The sequence below is a fragment of the Pantherophis guttatus genome, chromosome 3 (assembly GCF_059756535.1).
Source record: "Pantherophis guttatus breed Tessera chromosome 3, ASM5975653v1, whole genome shotgun sequence".
In the NCBI taxonomy this organism is placed as follows: Eukaryota; Metazoa; Chordata; class Lepidosauria; order Squamata; family Colubridae; genus Pantherophis; species Pantherophis guttatus.
Genome location: NC_142065.1, coordinates 22,976,300 through 23,000,818, shown reverse-complemented (window position 1 = coordinate 23,000,818; position 24,519 = coordinate 22,976,300). Strand labels below are relative to the sequence as shown.

Genomic DNA, 24,519 nt, shown 5'->3' with positions numbered 1-24,519 from the left:
TTTTTCTACTTGCATTTTTTACGTGCTTTCAAACTGCTAGGTTGGCAGAAGCTGGGACAAGTAACAGGAGCTCACCCCGTTACGTGGCACTGGGGATTCGAACCGCTGAACTGCTGACCTTTCGATTGACAAATTCAGCATCTTATCCACTGAGCCACCTTTATTGGTACCCAATTTTAATTTTCTATACTGTAAAACAGAAGGGAAGAATGATTACATATATGTTTACTCCCCAGTCAATTTTAAGGTGAGGTCACTTTCAAACTGCATTTGGTTTCATGTGACTTTATGGACTTCCTTATATCATCTTCTTAAGTTCCTTTCAGAGACAGAGGATTTTTCATCACAGCTGCCCTCAAATGCTTCATAACAGAACAGTTGCACAATTATGACATGGTGTACAATTGAGCCCCTGTGTTAACTTTGAACTCTAAAAAAGTACAGACTGGCTCTTTTCTTGACTCCCAGGCAGGTCCATAACATAGCTCCGAGGTTAGAAAGAGGCCAAGAATCACAGTCCTAGCCTACTATTTACTTTTTCTTTCGAGCTTACCCTTAAGCAGAGGTGGTATTCAGCAGGTTCTGACCAGTTCTGGAGAACCGGTAGCGGAAATTTTGAGTAGTTCGGAGAACCAGTAAGCACCACCTCTGGTTGGCCCCGCCCCCATCTATTCACTGCCTCCCGAGTCCCAGCTGATCAGCTGGGCCTTCTTTTGTTGCCTTGCACAGGAGAACGGAGCTGGGAAGCAGGTTAGTGGGGTGGGGAGGGAATGGGGATTTTACAGTATCCTTCCCCTGGAGTGGAGTGGAGTGGAAATGGAGATTTTGCAGTATATCTTTACCCTGGATTGGGGTGAAAATGGAGATTTTATCAGTGGTGAAATCCAAATTTTTTTACTACCGGTTCTGTGGATTGGCTAGGTGGGCATGGCAGGGGAAGGATACTGCCAAATCCCCATTCTCTCCCCACTCCTGGGGGAAGGATATTGCAAAATCTCCATTCCCACCCCACAGCCAGAGGTGGTATTTGCCAGTTCTCTGAACTGCTCAAAATTCCCGCTACCGGTTCTCCAGAACCTGTCAGAACTTGGTGGATTTTACCCCTGGATTTTACAGTATCCTTCCCCTGCCATGCCCACCAAGCCATGCCCACCAGGCCACGCTACACCCACCAAGCCACAGCCACAGAACCAGTAGTAAAAAAATTTGAATACCATCACTTAAAGCAAGAAAAGGCTAAGCAAGCAGTCATTAGAAGAGAACTGAGGCTATTCCAGAGTGAGCTAACCCGAATCAATGGGAATGTGTGACATCTCAGAGAAATGCAAAGACTCATCAGCGAAATAATTATACTCTCACTTACCTTAAGTGGGCCGTCCCTGGAACCCATTTCAATACCTACTGTATCTTCAACAATCTAGGAGAGAGCAAATATATGAAAATGCCATCACCCCAGAGGAAAAGGTCCTTAGAGCAACAACAACACTGTACAGGTAGTCCTCATTTAGCAACTGCAATTGGGACCAACAACTTGGTCATTAAGCAAAGCAGTTGTTAAGTAAAAATCATGGGACTGCGAGTGAGTGTGAGATTTTACACAATACAACACATTCTAACTGTCTCTAATTGGTGAACACATGACTGACAGAGAGGCATGTTGCAAAGGTCATACATGTGAGGATTACCGGTACTTACTTTTTCAGCACTGCCATAACTCCATATGGTCACTGTCTGAAGCAGTTTCTAAACAGACTACCTCTATTTAATTCACATTCTAGGTTATTCCAGCCTCTATTTTAAGAAACGCCTAGCCAAAAAGATGGGTTTTATATGAAATATGTCTTAGCAGGCAGAAAGTCTGAAATTACTTATTTACCGGTAATTACAAATATTGGTTTTTTTAGCAGTTAGGATACATCACATCAGCATTAATAGACTAGGATAAGGACAGCCTGACTAGTGGTAAGGATTATTTTATGATTTTCTTTTTCTTTGTTAAATTTGTTTGGTCTGATTTCTGATCTCTGACCATCATAAAATTCTGTGGTTGTTCTCAGCATTAATTAATACCAGACATATCTGTTCATTATGATACGGTTGCAGGAGAAGAACAAATAATCTCTAAGGCCACCTGCCCTTTATCCAGAGATTCTGGGAGTTGAAGACCTCCATATATGAAGCATCAGGGTGGACAATAGTGAGGCTGTTACACATTTGTGTTCTGTGGGAGAGTCCTAGAATTGGTCAGAAGTTGCACAGGGGGGACTTAGTGTCACTCTTGAGCCAGCATGTTAAGCAAGAATGAACTTCCCAGCGATAACAAGTTGCCGTGACACTTTGCAAGCCCAACCTGGCCTTTACAACAGGTATCATTGAGTGCTGCTATCACTTCTGGAACCCTCTTCCAAGAATCCAGATCTGACCTTGCTCCTCCTCCATTCTTTTGTTGCCTAAAAGCCTCATTTAAGGCCAGTGCAAAGTAATCTGGTAGCTTTATGACTCTTTACCCAACATCAGCTCTGCTTTTATTTATTAGATAGGGAGTATCTCTTATCTCAGCCTCTAAAGAACTGGTGGTAATGTTAAAGCAAACAACTGAAACATCCACCCTTTGATTTGCAAAACCAACCCACTCTCCCCTCAAAAAAAAGAAAAGAAAAGAGTTCTACCAAACCTGGATGATATGCTGTCACTGAACACTGCAATCTTGTCTTGCATTGTGTTCAACCCACAGTCATGGGTTATACTCGGATCAAAAATGATGCCTCTGTTCACAAAGCATATATCTCCCATTTGGAAATGTGTACACAGACCTGTTCTACCATGGGCAGATCCCAGCTATGAACCCTGGCTTTCCCCCACCTTTTAATGTCTAGCCTTCTGAGAAGACCATAAAATGCAGCCTTCAGGATTTATCAAGTCTGATGCAAGGTTGATGAGGACAGTAAAGAAAGCAGCCAAAAGACCTGATGAGGAGGGAAAAGCAGGCAAAAGAATGGCTAAGGACGCCATAATTGCCAATTGTTGACTACAGACTGGAATCAATCAAGAAAAAAAAAAAAGGAATAGAAGAAGAAAGAATTTCCAAGTATTTTATGGGAAAATAGTGCTTCATCTCACACATGTTTCAGACTAGCCTTCAGGGACTCTTGTTTCTTCAAAGCTGACACATTTAAATAAATAAACAAGGATGTATCCCAACTTCTTGTGAAAACTTCATAAAATAAGAGCTCCTAAAGTGGATTTAACTTTCGCTATGGATTGCCTCAACATAATCTACTCTACCATTTTGATTCTTAAGAGATCTAATCCTTTACTATTTAGGCATACAATCCTATAAATATCCAAGAGGCAACTTATTGGCTACTATAGAATAGAATGTTGGACTACACGAGTTTTTGGTCTGATCCAATAGAACTCTTTTTATGTTCTCAACTCTACACTTTTAACATGGAGACTTTTTTTAAGTATATGTAAGTAAGGCTAATTAATAGCATTGCTGAAACCACTGCCACTAAGCACCATCAGACTCTGAGAATCTCTGGCCTCCCATGCATGTTTCATCTGCCTTGGCCGGGTAAGGGATGTGAACATGAAGTTGTAGGAGCAACAGCCTCTTTTCGTCTTGGACTCTCTTACAGCAGGGGTGTCAAACTCAAGGCCCAGGGGCTGGACCCAGTCTGCGGGGTGCTTAGATCTGGTCCGCAGGGCCACCCTGGAAGTGAAGGACTGGGTCACTGTGCCTTTGCCAGCGAAAACAGAACTCGGGAGGGCCGTGGGCAGCCCTCCCAAGCTCCGTTTTTGCTGGTAGAGGGTTGCAGGAGGCCGTTGCAGCCAAAAATGGAGCTCGGGAGCCCATTTTCTCTGGCAGAGCATTCGGGCCACCACAGGTGTCCTACCACGTGACATTGGGCTGGCCACACCCACCCTGGCCACACCCACTCCCCACTCCCCCCCCGAGGTCAAACACAACCCTGACGCAGCCCTCAATGAAATCGAGTTTGACACCCTTGCTCTACAGAGTCACATATGTCCAAACAGGTTGGACAAAGGGGAACAGCAATGAAGAAATCTATATTTCATGTGTTAATAATTGATGATGGTGGTCTTTAAGATGGGCTTGATCTGTAGAACCCTTCAATGTGCTTTCAAACAGACGACTGCCCCAAATGTCACTATTCCAAGACCAGATGCTAGCTTCAGGATTAGAATTTGAATTCTAATTGCTAGTAAAACAAATGGGAAAAGTAGTATTGTGTTTCCCCCAGCCATCTAATTTGCTTCTTTTAGGAAAAAACATTACTGGAATTCATAGGTTTTTGTCTGATATTCTTATGTTCTTAGGAATAGTGTAGTATTGTCAGGAAGGAAGTGGTCATAAGGCAGAGATCAAAGGAGATTAGAGTTGTGAGGGCTAGACCCTGATTCAAAAATAATTGTAGCTTTTCTGTCACTAAAGAAATATAATGATCCTTCATTCTTAATAAAGACCCTGATCAGTAACTTTTAGAAGTGAATTGATTGCGTTTTAGTTAGAATTAATGCAAACAAATATTTACATTTAAGCTTATTATAAATAGAAATTTCTATATTGAGTAGGTACACAATTTGCTTTTTAATCAGAACACCTTGCTGCTTTATCAACCATGAGGATTGTCTACAACAAACAAAAGACATGGATAATGAAAACAATCCCTTTATAATTTATCTCAGATCTTTTAATCCACCCAATCTGTGACAAAAGTCAAGAGTCATTTGAATTGAGACTAAGGGCAAGACCTATTTTTTTTACTAAGGAAACTAGAACCAAAATCATCTTTAAAATCATAACTCCTCAGTAACATGAAAAAGTTTTCTTTACTGCTATTTCAAAGGATATGAGACAGAGAAGAATATACCAAGATTAGACAAAAGCATGATCTGAATCCTCCAGCATGGAATCCTCAGTCCTAACTCATGACTGGTTTTCCCCAATCTAATGGTCTATGCTTGATGTCCCTCAAACATTAGGAACTTCAACTTTCATAATTCTTTCATCAGCATGGTTTCTGGGCGCCAGCAGATTGAAATATACAGATTATCTCTCTACCTCTATCTCTCTATCATCTCCATCTCTATGTTGGAATGCATTTCCTGGTCATTTGTTCAGTAGTAGGAACAGCAACAACAAACTATAACTCTCTTAATTTCCTGCAAAACAGGAGGAGGATGAAATTTGTAAGGTTTCAGGAGCCACAAGTAGGGGTGCTGTCAGGAATATGTTGACATCAGAAGAAGACGTGGTGCAAGGAATTCTGCTCCCACATTTTGGCATTTTTCAATAAACACATATAGTAAGCCCATTGAAAACAAAATGTCCCAAGTTGCAGAATTCTGTTAGCTGCCACCAAATGTCCTTTGTGTGATTCTATTTTGGGGCACCTGCTTATGTCCTGAGGGTTGCTTACCCCATCTCTTCAATGTTGTTGCTTAAAACTAGTCTCCTGGAGAACATATGGCCCTCGGGATCCTTTTGAACTTCATTTTCCATCAGTACGGTCAATTATTATGGCTGATGAGAACTAGAGTCTAACATTCTTGTAGAGTTTTCCCTTCTCTGGGAAAACACTTCTAGAGAATACAATGAATTCAAACCCTTCTTTAGATGTTATGGTACTATCAATGGCACACAAAATGCTTTTCATTTGTTTGGCCAGAGTCCTGTGACATCTTCTGGATGGAGATAACTTGGTCACAGGCATAGATTTTATTTTCTTTATGTATTTGATACCTATAGCCACCCATCTCAACAAATAACTCTTGGAGGTTGTACATCATAGAAGTACAACATCTGCATCAAGCAGCAACATGCTCTATACATGGGATTAATTAACTTAAATGAATTCAAAATGTTTTGGCTTGAGATGCTGTGCTGTTGTTGTTTTCTTTTTGGTGCTTAGATGGCTTATTTAATTTGTTACACTAATTCCCTCGTTGAAAGTTTCTGCACTGTTGTTAAGATATATTTATAATTCACTTTAAGCATGTATTGAATGAAAAGGTCTATAATAAGTAGAAGTTCAAAGCCCATTGCAGAATATTACCTTAATTAAGACCAGCCCAAAAACCAGCCCAAAAGCAGAAACTTCACAGTTTCCAAAATGCTTCATTAGGCTGCAATCTGGATTTTAAGAAAAATTAGCAAGTCAGGAAGCTGGTTTATTTTGAAAACAAAACTTCAGTATGTAACTGTCAGAAATGGTATTGAAAATGATGGCTTCGCTAGTGCTTTTTATAAAAGGGGTCCAGTGGTGAAATCCAAATTTTTTTTCTACCGGTTCTGTGGGCGTGGCTTGGTGGGCGTGGTGTGGCTTGGTGGGCGTGCCTTGGTGGGCATGGCAGGGAAAGGAAACTGCAAAATCTCCATTCTCACCCCACTCCTGAGGGAAGGATATTGCAAAATCTCCATTCCCACTCCACTCTGGAGCCAGCCAGAGGTGGCATTTGCCGGTTCTCCGAACTACTCAAAATTTCCGCTACCGGTTCTCCGAACTGCTCCAAATTTCCTCGACCAGTTCTCCAGAACCTGTCAGAACCTGTGGATTTCCCCCCTGAAGGGGTCTGAGTTTAGTTATTTTCTTGCAGATGTTTCATTACCCACCTTGATAACATCATCAGTCCCAAACACCTAGTTTGGGTAATGAAATGTCTGCAAAAAAATTACCAAGTTCCGAGAACACCAAGGACCCCTCACTTCAATCCTGAGCTACAAATATTCTCCTTTGATATATAGTAGTTTCCAATTGCATTTAGCAAACATAGAGGTAAGGCCTAATGGTGAGGTCTCAGGTGAGCGAGGTCTAATGGGCCTCTTTCATGTTTGAACATATAAAATCTAATATTTACTATAACTTGTCTCTAGCTTTAAGCAATACATGCAGTTTCCTGCTTTGTAGAGGATAGATATAAAGTGAAATGTGGAGTTGTTATATTAGTAATATTCCAGATGAATTTTATTGCTTGCCAGTGAAAAAGGCTATTGATGCCAAACTGTGTAATATTTTCTAGTGGTTTAATGTCCATTGTCCTGCAGAATCCAAGTATCTTTTTAGGAAATCAAAAATAATTTACCTCCAAATTGTTGTTTTTTTTCTCTCCAGAAAGCTAAACCTGGAATTCTTCAAGATATAACCAAAACCAAAGCCTTGCAGATTAATAAGGAATATTCCAAACCCCCTATATGGGCAATATGTTTTATAAGAACCACATAAAATGTAACAAAAATGGTAAATGAACTCTAGAGTTCACCTCGTGTGTAAGATTACTGCTAGAACACATGGGACCTATCAGAAGAGACGAATATTACTTCCACACTATGAGACAGCTAGTTGAGTTATTCTTTTGCAATAAAACAATAAAGAGACATGTTACTTTAAGGAGGGACCCATTTGTATATTGGCATGAGTGTTCTAAGATGATAGTTCTCTTGACCAAACATATGGGGCACATTTCTGAAGGGATAATATTATCTGAAAGGATGGTGACAGGTTTAGCACCATATGTCACAGACTGGCTCAAAACCAGCTATTTGCCCTTGTATTTCATATGTTAATTAGCTATCCAATGAAAGAATGTCTGTGTCACACCTAACTGACCATTTCTGTATCAATTCTGTCTCTCACCTTTCTTTCTTCTCACCCTCTTGTCCCCAGAAAAATTTGTGTACCTACATTCTACTCCTCTCTCAGAAATATGATCCGTAGGTCTGATCAAGTAGCTAATAATTTGTACCTTTCAGGTACCAGTTATTTCTGTGCCAGACACACGATTTGGCCTGTTGAATTTCAAGATAAAGGAAGCAAATCGCAGGCATCTCTCCTGAATCCCATCAGGTATCAAACTGTGCTGAATCAATTATCACCTTTTCTCTCTGCACTAACATGCCATCTCACCCTTTGCCTTTGAAAAAGAGCTTTGAGCGTGTTTATCTCAGGTTTGACCTAACTCCGTGTGGTAACTCTTATATGCCAAGTAGCAATTTCAGGAGGTGATGATATGGAAACCAGCCAGTTGCCCCCAGACTTGCAGAAAGTAGCGATCAACAGTGGAGATGAAAGCTTGCCATTTGTCCTTGGGAAAGGAAGGAAGGAAGGGAAATCAACATTTTATCACCTGTCTGCCTTTCCCACCCACCCCATTTCACCTCGCCATAAGAAGAAAACCCCATCCTTCTAGGATACAGGAATTCTGTTGTCCTGGAAAAGGGATCAGGTTCCAAACGTTCAAGTATCAACAGAGAAGCTCTACATGCATCATGAAAACTTGTCTCTAGAATTCTGTTTAAGTAAAATAGAAGATGTATGGTAGGAACACACAGAAAGTAGATCAGGTTCCATTGGAGATTTTCCAATAACTTCCAGGAGGTCAACAAGGCAATTAGACTGCAGAAACCAAGAAAGCTTAGAGAGAATTGGAATAAATTTCTGTGTGAAAAGATTTACATGCCAAGTCCTAGTTCGGTTCCCTAGTTCTAGAGATTTACGAGCGAGCTCCAAATTTTCACTATTAAAAACAAATCACTTCAGATCTATGACGCACTTCACAATGGACCAGCCTCTGCCAATAAGAAAAAATAGCAGATGCTGAACTCAGTATTCCAGTGTTGACCTCACAAGGCTTTAGCCACATGTAAATATCAGTTCTCCACAAAACAAAACAAAATGCTGTGGAAAACATAAGATCAGGAAAGATGGGCAGGAAATGAGGGTCACGGAGAGAAAATTATTTCAGAATTTTTGCTTTAAGAAATTTAGCCCACTATGTGTGTCATTAAGCTGTCTATAAGTGTTTCTCAATTTCAGTAACTTTAAGAAATATGGACTTCAACTCCCAGAATTTTCCATCCAGCACATTGATGAGGGAATTCTGATAGTTGAAGTCCACATTTCTTAAAATTATTGAGGTTGAGAAACACTGCTACATCTTAATAACATTCTATCCTGAAATCCTTTTTACTTCTTCACACACACACAACACACACACACACACAAACACACACACACACACACACAGGTTTTTCTGTCCAGAAATTGGCAAAGGAATGCAGAGTTAAATGCCTGTTTTTTTAGCCCTTATTTAGGAATAGGTGGATGGATTTATTTATTTTTCAGAAGTGTTTTCTTAGCCATTATTTACCTTGCTACAAAGGGAGAGATAATTTCTGAATGAATTCTAAACTCAAGAGTTGTTAGGAAAGATAGCCTAGCGGTTTCATTTGTGAGTCATTCAGGAAGTGAGTAACAGTGAGTAAAGTCACCTCCTCCAGGCTAAACCAGACTGTTGCAAGCCGGGTTTTACATATTTTTTGTCTGCTTTTGTGTTTTCTACTAAAACCTTCTTTTGCTGACTGCTGTTGTTTGTTTCTTGAATAAAGGGTACCTGCAAAGCGGAAGCTTTATTTGAAATTAAAACTAATTAAAAGTTGGTCTCTGCCATGGCATATTTCAAAGCAAAACAGAACAAAACTCCATGTTGGCACCTTGAAGCAAAGGAGAGAGATGCCACTGAAATTTTCCACAGTGCCCCTAGCTTTTCAGAAGGGCCAAGCCAGGGAAATTGAAATGGGTCTTCCTAATTACATTGAATAGTGTAATGCTGCTATTCAATGTAATTAAATCTACAATAATACAAGAGGCGGATTGCTCAACTCCATTTTGCTCCTTCATTTGTAGGTCTAGGAATGGAAGATGAGGAAGACGGTACAAATTATTTAAGAATCATAATTTTACAACAGGACATCTCTTTTCTGGGCACCATGGTCCTTGTTTCAGCTTGCTTTGCCTAAGTTTTAATCACAATAACTCTGGGTAAAGATTTAAATGGTAATACATTGATAGGATTTAGTTTAATCTGAATGATTTAATGACATGTTTATTTGAATATTTAAATCAATATTCAATACTTGTGGATTATTTTTTTTCCAGTTGAAAGCATCAAAACATAAGTTGATCCTTAAGAACTGTTACTGTTTCTGGCTATGCTGGCTTGGCTACAAAAGCTTCCTCTGTTGTCTTACTTTTCTTATGGATATTAGAAAGGAGATACCTGATTCTTATGTATATGAGTCTTTCCTTCCAAGAAAGAACTCTATTATTATTTCAACTTCTATTTATCAGCATAGGGATGAATCTTCTGGTCACTCCTTTGATTTTCTAGGTACCACCATCAGAGTTCATCCCTCCTGGTTTCTAACAAGCAAGGGCCTTTTAGAGGAAAGCTAAAGTCTAGACTAGGAAGGACTCACTTAGGAAGGGCTCACTGGAGAAGAGCCGAATGTTGGGAAAGATTGAGGGCAAAAGAAGAAGAAGAAGACGGCAGAGAATGAGGTGGCTGGATGGAGTTACTGAAGCAGTCCGCATGAGCTTAATGGACTCCGTGGGAAGGTAGAGGACAGGAAGGCCTGGAGGAATGTTGTCCATGGGGTCATGATGGATCAGACATGACTTTGCGACTAACAACAACAAAGTCTAGTCTCAGGATCTTCCCCATGGAAAGCAATTATTTTGCAATTGTTTTATGGCACCCACTCAATCCTGAGAGTTGGCCCACCAATTATCCATAAGCTTTTTAGAGGGAATCTTTATTTAAGTGGGTCTTTTATTTGGCGGAGAGTCGAAATCTTCCTTGCTGTCAATCATTCCTGCTGTCGTCGCTCAGAATCAGTGTTTCTTTTCAAAATTGGATGCAGCCTTAATTGGGCTCTGCAACATACAGCAGCCATAATGAAGCAAACATAAGGCACCCTTGAAACAATGCAGAAGCAAAGGACCAAAGAGGCAAAGCACAATACACAAAACCCACTATTGGGGTCACCTGTTTCTTCATTCTAACCAAATTCAGTTCAGGAATGCTGAGTTGCCATATGGTTCCCCTCTAAATAGTAACTTGTTATGCAACCCGGGTAGACTTTAAACACTGAACGTGGCTCTGTTTGCAGGATGTGCTGACAGAAGAGTGAGCAACGATTAATCAGCTGGGAGATTTTCCTACATACCAGCCTTAGCTAGAATGTTATTTACAAAGTGAGGAAGAGGTATGACAGAGAGAGGACTGCGTTTCTCTTGCACTTCTTCCCCATGTATGGATGTGAAGCTGAGGTTACTCAGCAGGATATGGGAGAGACAGAAAACACTTGTACTCTTAGGTTTTATTCAGCTCGTATATTTTCAGGAGTAAATCCTTCCTGGGGCCACTTAGCAATAAGTAAAAGGCTTATTTCATCAAAAGGATTTGAAGATCAGGAGGAAGAGGGGGATACCCCACCATCCCCACCATCATATCTATGGCCTAATGGATAAAGAATCAGTAAGCTTGAGTCTGAAAGTGTTTTATCTTGTGCCTGTTCACCGCCCTGAGTCCTTCAGGAGTAGGGTGGTATATAAATCAAATAAAATGAAATGAAAAATGAAAGAAATCCAACTTCAGTCATGGAAACAGCTCAAGTGCACCCTCAAACAAGAACAGGCACTTTCTCTGATTTGAGAGAAATGTGGAATGAGGTCCCCACCCCCAAATCTTTATAACCCCACCTTGATGATATTCCAGGATAATTGTTTAAAAAAACTTTGCTATTTAACCCAAGCCTAAATGGGATGCTCCTGTTTGCGATGTTTGATATTTTACTTTAGTTTTTGGATTGCATTTTGTAATTTTTTTGGTTTGTGCAATTATTTTTATTCCAGTTTAATTCTTTGTATTTTATTTTGTTTTGCTACTTTTATTGTTGTGAGCCACCCAGAGTCAGTTGGAGTCAGGTGGCATCATGGATGGATGGATGGATGGATGGATGGATGGATGGATGGATGGATGGATGGAGCAAACTATTCACTGGGTGACTTCAGATCAGTCACTGTCTCTCAGTCCAACCTACCCTATGGAGTTGTTGTTATGGAGATAAAATAAAGGAATACCTCATGTAATTCTTGTGGAGTTCCTAGCAGTATTTAAATCTATAAATAAGAGGGGCCCCAAAACTACTGTCTGTCTATCTAGCTATCTAGCTATCTATCTGAATTTCTAAGCAGACTCAATCCTGAAGAATTGTAAAACAAGAAAAAGATGCAAATATTATGTTAATAATTATTGTAATGTTAATACAACAAAATCCTATCACTTCCCACTTTGTGCCCAACTTGTCCTGGTCAGCCATTTGTAGAAGAAACTCCAAGTGTGTCTTCCAAGCAACACTTTCTGAGAGACCCATAGCAAAAGGGAGCAGCAGCTATAAATCAGCTACCAAGGTGGCCTGCCACTGACTCTCAGTAGACCTTTTTATATTGGTACCGATTCTTATCCAATCTTAGCATGCTGTTACCTGAGAGATCCACTATTGTAACTCTACTGCTGTTTCAGCAGTTTGCTTAAATATTATTTGCATTTTTTTGGCATTAATTTTGATATTTTACTCTCTTTTGTTTTGAATTTTGCCTGCTCAATTTTCTTTCTATTTAACTGTATTCTGCTTCATTTTGTTTGGCATCTTAAGTTTTGCCTATGGGGCAATTCACAGGAAGGAAGGAAGGAAGGAAGGAAGGAAGGAAGGAAGGAAGGAAGGAAGGAAGGAAGGAAGGAAGGAAGGAAGGAATATTGAAGTTCCAGCAATTAAAGCTAAGCAGGTATAAATCTTGCTAGATTAAAAAAAAAAAGATATGCTAGAGGTAAACTGGTATGTATCTAGTCGGTATCTTTATACTTCATTTTTAAGAAAATGACATTGAAAGATAAAATAAAATTAAAACATTCTATGTAGATAGGAATCTACCCTGTTTTCCCCAAAATAAGATATCCCCTGATAATAAGCCCAATTGGGCTTTTGAGCGCATGCGCTAAAATAAGCCTCCCCCCGAAAATAAGCCCTCCCTGAAAATATTTAAACACAGAGCTGGAAATCAGGTAAGACAGCAAGAGGAGTCCCATCTTGCTCCACATGCCCCCAAATAATAAGACCTCTCCGAAAATAAGGTCAAGCGCTTAATTCAGGGCTCAAAAAATATAAGACAGGGTCTTATTTTCGGGGAAACACAGTATGCATATTGATTTATAACTTCTTAAAGCAGCTGCATCTTTTTCCAGGATGAGGCACCTGTCTACAACTATTTAAACCAGACAAGCTTTTTCTTAGGATTGTGTTGCAGCAGTGAAGATCAGACAAACAATTCCTGTGAAAATATGAAGTTGCTCTAAATTGTTGTAGACATACAGTAGACTATATTTCCAATCTTGTATACATCATAGCATCATTTTGCCTCCAGATCACACTATTAGTTCAGTGTTATAGTATTGTCAACACTGTCTTTCCATTGTTTCAAGCAAGAGAATTTCTATTCATATGGAGAAGTCAGGAACTGAAACTGAGAACTTTTGCATTCAAAGCACATGCAGATTTTCAGCCATTAGCTCTGACAACCATATAAAAGGGCTGTTGGGGTCTCCTGTAGGCCTGGGGCTCTAAATTGGCCACCCTGAACTGAATCCTCAAGAGAAGCCTATCTTGCATCTGTTTGAACATCTCCAGTTTCTAATGAAGCTTCGTAGAGTAAGCCCTGTCTGTTTTAAGTTTGGGTTCCACTGCAAGAGTTCAAAGGTTTACTTACAGAGTAAACTGGACTGGACTTGCCCAGGAAGTATTGGGAAGGAGGCCTTTTTAGAAAAACAAAACAAACTGAAGCCATGGAGACCAGTAAGAGACACCGGTAGACAAGGGGGGGGAAATCTTTTTCTGGAGGAAAAATAGACAAGTGCAAAAATCAGGTGAATCGTTTTATAAGTTCTAGATGACTTATGTCTCCGATTATAATAATACTCCCAGAAGAAAGTGCTGAAAGCTTGGAGCAGGCTGAAATAAAAAAATGAATAACAAATATGAATAAATAATTCTAGCTTCGGGTACCTCCGTCTAGCACTCTCATAAATGATCCATTCCAGTGAAGGTGGAGTTGGTCCAGTCTGACTTAGTGGCTGGATATGGATTGGCATTTGGAAAAACAAAGTAAAAAGATCCAAGCTTCAATTCAAAATGCTTTTATGAAAACTTTTTGCTGGCCATTCTGAAGAGGGCCATAATGACCTACACAAACTGCAACCATATTTCTTCCCTTTTTTAAAAAACTCACCCTGATCTTTGTCTACTATTTTACATCAGTGATAAGCGTTGGGTTCAGCATCATGTGACTTCCAATTTTCACAAAGCTAGACTTATTTATTTGGTCACTATAACAAGTGCATTTACATCATTATAGAAAAATCTATGGATGGCTCTGCAGACAGACTTTGGACTGATGTGTCACTAATTGTCTAGCATCCAGGACCAGGCCTTACTACATAAATGTAAACAGAAAAGATGAGGCTTATTCCAGCATTCAAGGCACTGTGCTCAAAGAGAATTAGCCCACAAAAGTGTACATTTTATAGCTCTTGTCTTATCCTCAAGGCAGAGTGGGAAATTTGCAGCGTGACTCATGACTCTGGTGAAGTTCCTGAATCAGTGCATTGTGCTGAGAAGTCATAAATGGGCGGTCACCTTATGAGGAACAACAACATCTCATGCATTGTGCCAGTAAATGTCTCATGTAAGATCACCCAAACAATTGTTTAGCTGCTCAGAAAAATCAAATGTTTAAGATAACAATTCCTTCCTGAGATTCATCGATCTCTCTGCAGTAAATTGAAAGGACTAATTTATAATGCATGTGGAGAATAGGTCATCTGCTACTCTCTGGACACATTGAATCCACTCTCATCCCCTTCACTGGTGCCCCTGATGATTGACGATGCTACAGGTTGTGGTCCAATACCTATGCAAGCAATCTTTTGGGGGAAAGCTGATGCATAACAAGTATAATCATGTGCTGCAGGGACAAGTAGACATAAAATTGTAATACACATTCAGATTAAATCAACTACTATTCGAATTTGAACTGAAAAAAGAAAACAATAAGATCAGAAAATAAACCATGGCATTTTGAAAACTGAGCACCATGATGAAATTTTAGAATGTGTATACTTTGGGTCATCCTGTATAGTAATGATTTATAAACACACTCCTTTGATTTGGAAGATGGACAGATTCAATGCATATATTTTTCCTTTCATTATGTTCCTAGACAGCAAATGAGAACCTGGACTAAATATTCTGTTTTCTTGCTTTTGTAGTTTTCCTTAATTTCATGCGTCCTCCTCCTTTTTTGGTGTGATTAACACAGTGTAGAAGATCTATTTAAAATCAATTTTGAAAAATTGTAAACGTATTTGACTCTTGGCTATGGGTAATACAAAAAAAGAAAGACAGAGAAAGAGAAACCACTCATATAAATCATTTTTACACAATTATATATTCTTCCAAATTTGTTCTTTATTGTGTAGTATATAACAGCTTCAGTCCAGAACAACCAGTTTAGTCACATTAGAAAGTCAATCTGATGTTACTGTATGATTGATGATATACAGTAGTGTTAGAATGCATATTTTCTGCATTTGGACTGCTTCATTTAAAGAATCACATTTTTCTCATTTTATTGTACAGAATCTGTTTATTTTGGATACTAAAACTGCTGTTTCTCCATCTGCTTCTATGTCACTGAAAGGACCAATACCTTCTGTATTTAAATGCACACAAAAGATGCTGACTATGCATTTATTTAGTTTCTATTTATTTGTATAGTTGCCCATCTCACAAGAGCAACTCTGGGCAGCAAACAGAGGATTAAACCAACAACATAATATCATGAAATAAATACCTTAAATACTAATCCAAAATAAAAATAAAAATACAACGGACTCTTGGGGTCTAAAAATCATTCTGTTTTTAAACTACAGTATGTAGACCAAAACCAATGAATCCACCAACAAGGTTCATTGAACTCTCCAGCTCAAGCTCCTGAGGGAACATTCAGAGACACAATATTTGACTCCAACAGGAAAGCATTTCCCAAGACGGAATGTGTAGAATTTGGGGCTCCTCCTGTTTTTGAGGAACAGGTGGCAGTTGTGACTAGGTTTTTTTTTATATAGAGATCCATTTTATGTGACAATTGCACCCATTCCTGGATCAACACACCTCGCTCATGGTCACTTGTGCCAATCTCCCAACTGGATTTCTACAATGCATTGTACATGTGGATGCCCTTGCAGACTATCTGGAAATTACACCTGGTCCAGAATTCAGCAACACACACTTTGTCTATTTTGCACCAATGTTATATAAGCTGGACTGTTGTTGTTGTTTTGCTACAATTCATAAAAGCTGTGTATAGCATGGGACCAGGTCACCTGTGGAAACTTTCTTCTTGAAGATATCTACTCACTCAATCAGGCCAGATATGCTTATGTACTACAGGTATCTTCTCTTAAATGCTGCCATCTATGCCTGCTTAGTAGCAGCTCCCAAGATGTTCTGAAATACTTCTACAAGTGCTTAAAAAGCTGATTTTTTTCCCCAACATTGAGATTGGGTGAGGCTGGAACCCGGTGGTTGTGGTTTTTATGTATTGAGAAGTATTGGCTTAGGAAGCATTCTTTTTTTAGATATTGTATTGATTTTTATTGGGTTTTTTTAAATGTTGCTGTGAGCCACCCAGAGTTATGTAAGCTGGGGTCTATATAGGTTAAACAAACAAGCAAATACAAAGCCACCCTTGCAAAAGTGTCAAGTCTATCCGGTTCTCTAAGGTAGAAGGTTGTTCCATAGGGCAGCTACAATGTCAGTGTAGGCAAATGGAGGTAGAGGCTCTGTAAATTGGACCTGTTGTTGTTGTTAGTTGCAAAGTCGTGTCCAACCCATCGCAACCCCATGGACAATGTTCTTCCAGGCCTTCCTGTCCTCTACCATCCTCTGGAGCCTATTTAAGCTCACGCCTACTGCTTCAGTGACTCCATCCAGCTACCTGTTCTTCTTTTGCTCTCAAACTTTCCCAACATTAGGCTCTGCTCCAGTGAGTCCTTCCTTCTCATTAGGTGGCCAAAGTATTTGAGTTTCATTTTCAGGATCTGGCCTTCTAAAGAGCAGTCAGGGTTGATCTCCTCTAGGACTGACCGGTTTGGTAAATTGGACTAACAGGTAACAATTCACAATGGCTGAATGCCTGTGAATACCATTTCCTGGAGATCTTGAGCAGGAAGCTGTTGTTATGATCCTGACCTCCAGCTGGCCACCAGAGAAACAGAATGATGCCTGAAAAATATACTGGCCTAATCTAAGATAACTGTTCAGTTCTCCTCCATTTCGCAGCAGCAGTTCCTAGTCTTTGCAGAGATTTCCTTCTTTAGGGTAGGACAAACATATCCAATTTTTCTTTGTATTTTCTCTCCTCCGTTACCAATCTTACACCTCAGGAGCCCTGTATTAAAGAGGAGCTTATGCCACAAGATCATCTTTCAGCACTTCTCTCAATAAATTGCCCCATTTATTTTTCCATTCTATTCAGTCTTCCATAGCAGACTAGCCCTCCGATAGCTCGATTTATGTCCCTCCAAGCACTTGGCATATTATGGCTCCAGGCAGCTCAGTCAGCAAGGAGGCAGGAGGCAGGCGTGGTAGGGAAAACAGCTCAGCCTTGGATTTCTTGAAGTAAATCCCAAAGAGGGACAGGAAGTCCCTTTGCAGACAGAAAGTCTGCCGGCCTACAACATTTGGCATGCAGCTCTGGGCTAAGTGTGGTGTGCCACCAACCAGACAAGTGAGGAATTCCACAGCAAAGAGAGGAGTGAGTTGGGGAAAAGGAGGGGGAGGAAGAATGTCAGATAGAGATGTGGCAAGGAAGGCCAGAATAACAAATGTAGTAATAATGATAATGACGACAACAGTGATGATGATAACGTGAGGCAGAAACGCTGTACGAGGATCATAAGGAAAACATTTCTCTGTGCAGATAGACAAACAGAACGTAGACATATCGAATAACGGTTATTATATCTCCAGTTTTCCTAACACCCTCCTCCCCCCACAACACTGACACACAACCCAGAGGTTTTTTTCTTAAAGGCATCAGAGCTTCCTCCCCTTTTTGTTTTGCATTTGAATCTTGAAATGCAGAAGAGTTTAAATGGATGAGGTTCCTTGAAAGGAACATTTGCAAAGGGGAAAACCTTATCGGACAGGTCCTCTGTGGATTGTAGCAGAAGTTGTAGAAGATAAAATGAAGGGCGTCACTAAAGCAGATTAACCTTTTCCAGTACTGAATCTGCTTCTCTGTTTGCTGCACCCGTATTCTTTGGGGTTTGTTGCTGAATCTCCAAGGGTCCTCCCTTCCTTTTCCACAACAGAAGGCCAGACAAGAAACAATGGATGGAAACTAATCAAGGAGAGAAGCAACCTAGAACTAAGGAGAAATTTCCTAACAGTGAGAAAAATTAACCAGTGGAATGGCTTGCCTTTAGAAGTTGTGGGTGCTCCATCATTGGAGGCTTTTAAGAGGAGACTGGACAGCCATTTGTCTGGAATGGTATAGGGCTGTGATGGCGAACCTATGGCATACGTGTCACAGTTGGCAAGCAGAGCCATATCTGTGGGAATGCAAGCGTTGCCCTAGCTCAGCTCCAGCATGCATGCATGCACCACACAACTGACTTTCTGGCCTTTTGAGCCCACCAGAAGTCAGGAAACAGGCCGTTTCTGGCCTCCAGAGGCCTCCGGGAGGGTGGGGAAAGCCTCTGGAGCCTGGGGAGGGCGAAAAACAGGCCTACTGGGTCCATCGCTAGCCTTTTTGCCTTCGTGTGCCAAAAGCGGGGGGAGTGCAGAGGGACCACACGCGCATGCACGGGGGGTGGGGGGCATTGAATTATGGGTGTGGGCACGCTCACACGCAACCCCCCCTTGCTCCCCCTGATTCTGGCACGCAATGGCAAAAAGGTTAGCCATCACTGGTATAGTGTCTCCTGACTGAGCAGGAGGTTGGACTAGAAGACCTCCAAGGTCCCTTCCAACTCTGTTTTTTCTGTTTCTGTTATTCTTTGTTGATTGGACTCTAAGTCAAGCCATGATGTTGGTGATGTAAACCATGAAGTCTGGTACAACACTGGTAGAGTATGAGTTGAGGTTTAAGAGACCACTTCTCCTTCTAACAAAGTGATTTCTGCATTGTTCTTAAACATACATGAAGTGACTTTTTAAAAGCTGAATAACGGAGCATGGCACTACCTGACCATTGTGCTCAATGTAACAAATAAAGGCTATCTAGGAGAGTTATCTATCTCCTAAGTGTGCTTTTTCTAATTCATCATTTCCATTTTGCAACTAGGCAATTTGAAGGTAAACCTTGGGTCTCTTTCAACTACATTCATTCCCTTTTCCCCAGCAGCAGCTGAGATGCGAAACTAAGAACACGCAAAGAAAACCTGGCTGGATCAGACCAGTGCTTTATCTAATCCAACTTCCTGTTTATAGAAATGATCAGCATGATTCTTCTGGGAAACTTAAATAAGTCAAAGACAAATGGCTTCTCCCCACCACCACCCTCTGTCTTCCAGAAACTGGTATTTCAGAGTTATACTGGGTTTGACACTGAAACTCTAGCAATCTATCATACTGAGACTTAATTTATCATGGTTTTACCTCAGGATAGGCTGAGTGCCATACTTGGCTTAGCTGCTATTCTGCAGTCCATGTTTCAAAATATTGTCTAGACTGTGACAGAAGCAGATCAGGCCAGAACAAAATTAAATAAGTTTTGTTTATCCTTAAATTTAATTAAAATTTTATTTATTTTCTCCTCATATATTCATTCCCATATAGCAAGGGTGTCAAACTCAATTTCATTGAGGGCTGCATAAGGGATGTGGTTGACCTCAGAGGGCCGGGCATGCATGGCCGACTGGGTGGGTGTGGTTAACTGGGTGGGTGTGGCCATCTTGACACCACTCACTGGGCGTGGCTCCCTGGGTGGGCTGGCCAATGCGGGCCAGCTCCTTACATTTTCCCAGGACACCCCTGCCACATAGACTTTTAAAAGATATGACTTTGGAGAGGGGAGTGGTATCATTGGAAAGAAATATAATATAGAAAAAAACAATGTGCCTTCATAGTGAGGTGTACATAAAAAGCATCTTGTGGAAGTATCTAGCTCTATATAAAACAAGTGGGCTGATTTTAAACATCACAAAAGGCATCTTACTATTTAATTGGTTATTGTGGCCTTTGGTTGCTGGAGTGTAGAGAGCTGTATTGGGGTTCTTCTGTCTTAACTAACCTGAGATCACATCACATTGTATGGACCAGTGGTGGGGTGCTCCCAGTTCTGTCCGGTTCTTGCGAACCGGTAGTATAAGCGGCGGGAAGCTCCGCCCACCCGCCCGGACGTCATAATGGACGATCTGTGCATCCGTTGTAAACCAGTAGTAAAGATAAGTAGAACCCACCCCTGGTATGGACCTGAGCTGCAGATACAAGAGGAATGTCTTGGACCAGCCCTGGATATGAGCATCTTATGATGCTAGGATTTTATTTTTGGGCAAATTCATTTCTGAAGAAAATAGCAGATAAACAATTAGGGGAAAATATATTATTTTCAGTATACCTTTTAGGCACCGTACAACGTATAGCATATAAACTATGTTTATCACCCTCCTTTGTTCCTGAATGAATATAACAAATGTGTTTTGTCAGCACAGTTATCTTGGGACAATCTGTTTTAAAACTTGAATTTGGCTTTTGGGAATTAACATCTCTGGATTTCTGAGAACATAGGGCATTATCACAGACAATGTTTCTGGTCCAGCACAGATGATATGGTACTCATTTTTAAAAGAGTGTTTTTAAAATATAAGCCAGTTTAGTATGGTGGTTAAGGAACCAGGCTAGAAATCAGGAGACTATAAATTCTAGGCCTGCTTTGAGCATGAAAGCCAGCTGGAAAAGCCAGCTGGTCACTCTCTTAGCCAACCACCTCATGAGATTGTTATTGTGGAGAAAATAGGAGGAAGAAGGAGTACTAGATAGATTCACTACCTTGCGTTAAATATAATAAAGTAAAAAAGTTAAACGGGACAGGAAGTCTTGTTGGCATTAAGGAAGGTTTCTGGAGGTATGTTGTCACTGGACACTGAAGATGAAATGGCAATGCAAGGCCAAGAAATGTCTTAGGCTATTTCTAAAAGGCAAGTCTGGTTCTGACAAGCTTTGGATGATCTTGTGAGGAGATACATATGTACTTTTGTGTCTTGGTTTACATTTACAAACTCTTGGGTTCAATGACAATCTCCAGCATTCCCAATTTAAAAACAAGGATCAAACTCAAGTGTGGGTGTGAGAAAGTCCTTTGCCTGAAAACATTTAGAACCACATCCTGCTACATCCTGTTTTTCTTTACTTTTTTTTTTTTTTTTTTGCCATTAAGCTGCTTTCTGGGTTTGGATAGAAAGAGTATAGGAATTGAATAAGTAAATGCCATCATTCATGTTACGGTACTCTAAATTCCCAGCTATTTCAAAGCTTCTGGCTATTTGTTCTTCTAGGCCAAAGCAGAATCTCTCTCTTTCCATAAAGCAAGATTCAAAGCTTATTGGGTCATAAGCAAACTCCCTTCAGATGGATCCTTGCCATAGTCTTTCCTGGTAGTTGTGACTTATAGTAGCTGTTATGTCATTTCCCACCATGCTATTATTGATGGACAATCATAAAATTAAAATGGCTGCCTGAAAATATCCTGCCTGTACAGAAGAGGGGGCAGATCTGCAATTCAGAACTTCCTTGCTATCTTTATTTGAAAGTCAGAATAGAAACCACACTTCTCCTATTTTATTCTGTATACCACCTTTCTTCCTGAATGAGCCACGCTAAACTATATTCAGGTACAATTAGAGCAGGAACCTGAGGCCCTATTAATTATGTTGGATAAAGTGTTTCTTAGTAGTATTACTGCTTTCTAAGCAGTATTACTGTCATATCCAAAGCCAAGAATGACACATGATAATTACTCCAAGACGAGTTCTTTATTGTTTCCACACTTATAACAAAATTTTGCCAGACTACTAGGAATGGAATGGAATGGGAGGGAAGGGGAGGGGAGAGGAGAGGAGAGGAGAGGACTGGAGATGGAAAGGTTCTTGAAGGTCTCCTAATCCAACCCCCTGCTTGAGCTGGAAACCCTATTCCATTCTGGACATCTACAATCTACTCTGTGAACTATTAGGGAGGGGCTCTCTTCACCTCCTTTCTCTCATACATAATATCTGATTGAGTTTCCTCTTATTCCTCTGAAATTCACCCTCTCCTCCCTGGGACTCCATCTCCTTACAAAATTTCATCACATCTAGCTATTACTACTGATGGAGTCTCCAAGTCCTTATACAGGCCTTTCCCTACTACTCTCCAAGTATGAGGGCTTGTTAACCATAATTCTCCCCTTCCTAGACAAATTCACTGAACTTTGGAGGTCATGCAAAAACAGTAACTGAGGTCATTATCCCCAGAACATGTGAGGAAGTAGAAAGGATAATTAAAAAGTTCACTGTTATGAGCAGATTCACATTCAGCTGATCATAGGAAACATTTTTTCAATGTTGTCCTTGTTGTGAAAATGAAGGAGCAAAGTAGATATCTTGACAGATCAACGGGTTAAGGCTGATATACCTATTCATGCTCATTAATTCTTATCTCTGCAGATTTATTAGATTCTGGCAGTCTAATTGTTGGCCAAGCTGGATTACAGCCAAGGGGATTTACCATATGTTTCCACAAAGCAAGTATGGCACCAAAATCTCAAGGCAAAGATATTCTCCTATTAGTTGTTACCAGGAACTTCCCTGTCCCCCACCCCATAACTCCCAGGGATTCAATTTGGAACTTTCTATTCTTGATTCAGTATAATACTATGATTTCAGCCTCTTGTTTCACTGTTGATGAAGTTAACCAAAACAATTATTGGTAAAAGACATTTATATGGGGGGGCGGAGGGGTTTCAAGGAACCTCTGTATTTTTTGGCCTGAAAGATTACACACACACACACACACACACACACACACACATGCATGCATACATACTGTCAGAGTTAAAAGTAACACCCCCAACGAAAGAAAACTCTATAGGTTTGAAAATCTTCAAAGCTACATTTTATTAGAGTTGTCATATTGGCACATCTGGGAAAACCCAAATCTGAAAGTTTCCAGGTTTTCCCCACCCAAAGGAAACTTCAAGTCCCTGCCCAACACCCACAAGTCCATCACATGGTCCAATCAAAGCATCGTCCCAACTGGAAATGCCTCCCAGTTCTAGCTAGCCCTCCAGGTCAGGGCAAGATGTCCTTGACTCTCTGAGAAAGGAATGTTATTATGACTATATATCACTCATCTCCATACAATCTCCCCTCCCAATTTCCCACAGTAGTAAATGTGGCAGGTCTGAAGGCCCAATGCAAAAGATGGCTTCCAGGCCTGACACATACATACATACATACATACATACACACACACACACACACACACACACACACACACACACACACGTTATCATTCTATCATGAAATCTGCAATTACTTGTACAAGTTTTGCAAACAAATACTTCTTGCATTGCAAACAAAGTAAATTCATATACCACAAAATCTAGAACAAGAATCAGTTAGTTCCTTTACCAGAGTTCCTCTTTTTCCCTTCACTCCTGCTTCCTGCTATCAGTTAATCCTGTGCAGCACCAGGAGGCAGCCCAGACCTGCTTGGGTATAGGTCATCTCCCCACAGTCTCTTTTACTGTTGTTTTTTGCAATACTACTTCTATTTCAAAAAAAAAAAAAATATCCACTCTGCACGGTCCATAGACTAACACAAGAGAACTTTGCCAGTTTTCACAGCTGATTATGGCCTCGGCTTGGAAGAATGGGATACAATGGCTCCTTGTTCCCACAAACATCCCCCTCTTTTCTATCCAGATCCCACTCCTATGTCAGATCCTCTGTGACCTTTTTGCAGTGACCTCATCTGGCTTCAGAACATCTGATGAAACCAAATGTCCACGTTCTGCCCCCGCTTTCATCTCCCAAGGTTTGGCCAAATGCTGAACTCTCAACAAGCAACCAGGAAGGCACCAGATGAGGTTGAAAAGGTTTATGGAGAGAGGGTTCAAATTGGCGACACTGCAGTTAGGGTTGAAAACACCATGGACCACATGCTCTCCTGGACTCTTCATGGGAGATCTAGCTTCCCATCTATTTACATTCCCTTCCTGCTTTTGTCTTTGCCTCCAGTATTTTTCCTCTCTTCTCTCCATTCTTTCCTTTCCTTCCCATTCCATAACAGATACATGTTTTCCCTCTTTCCCCTTATTTTTTTTTTAAAAGAGCTACAAAGAAATAAGAGAACAGTCAGGTAGCTTGCTTGGCTTCATCCCTTGAATAATAAAAAAGAAGAACATTTCTGTTCAGCTGTTTTTATTTAAAGAGTAAAAAGGGGGATTTTGGGGATGACTAGAGCCATAGGCCTATTTTGCAAAATAATGGGCAGAATCGAAAGCACGTGTCAAAGATAGAACATCATTAATTGCCATCCATAACTCCAGG

At 40.5% G+C, this 24,519-nt stretch overlaps 1 long non-coding RNA gene across 1 annotated transcript in view; it reads right to left on the bottom strand.

The window, feature by feature from the left end:
• Positions 1 to 23,964, bottom strand: part of LOC117664354 (uncharacterized) — a 29,695-nt gene extending 5,731 nt beyond the window's left edge. Inside the window, exons 1-2 of the long non-coding RNA XR_004591001.3 lie at positions 23,599 to 23,964; positions 1,364 to 1,417 (exon numbers count right to left, since the gene is read on the bottom strand). This is a non-coding gene — a long non-coding RNA (uncharacterized LOC117664354). The remainder of the gene's footprint in view (positions 1 to 1,363; positions 1,418 to 23,598) is intronic.
• Between the last annotated feature and the right edge of the window lie 555 nt (positions 23,965 to 24,519).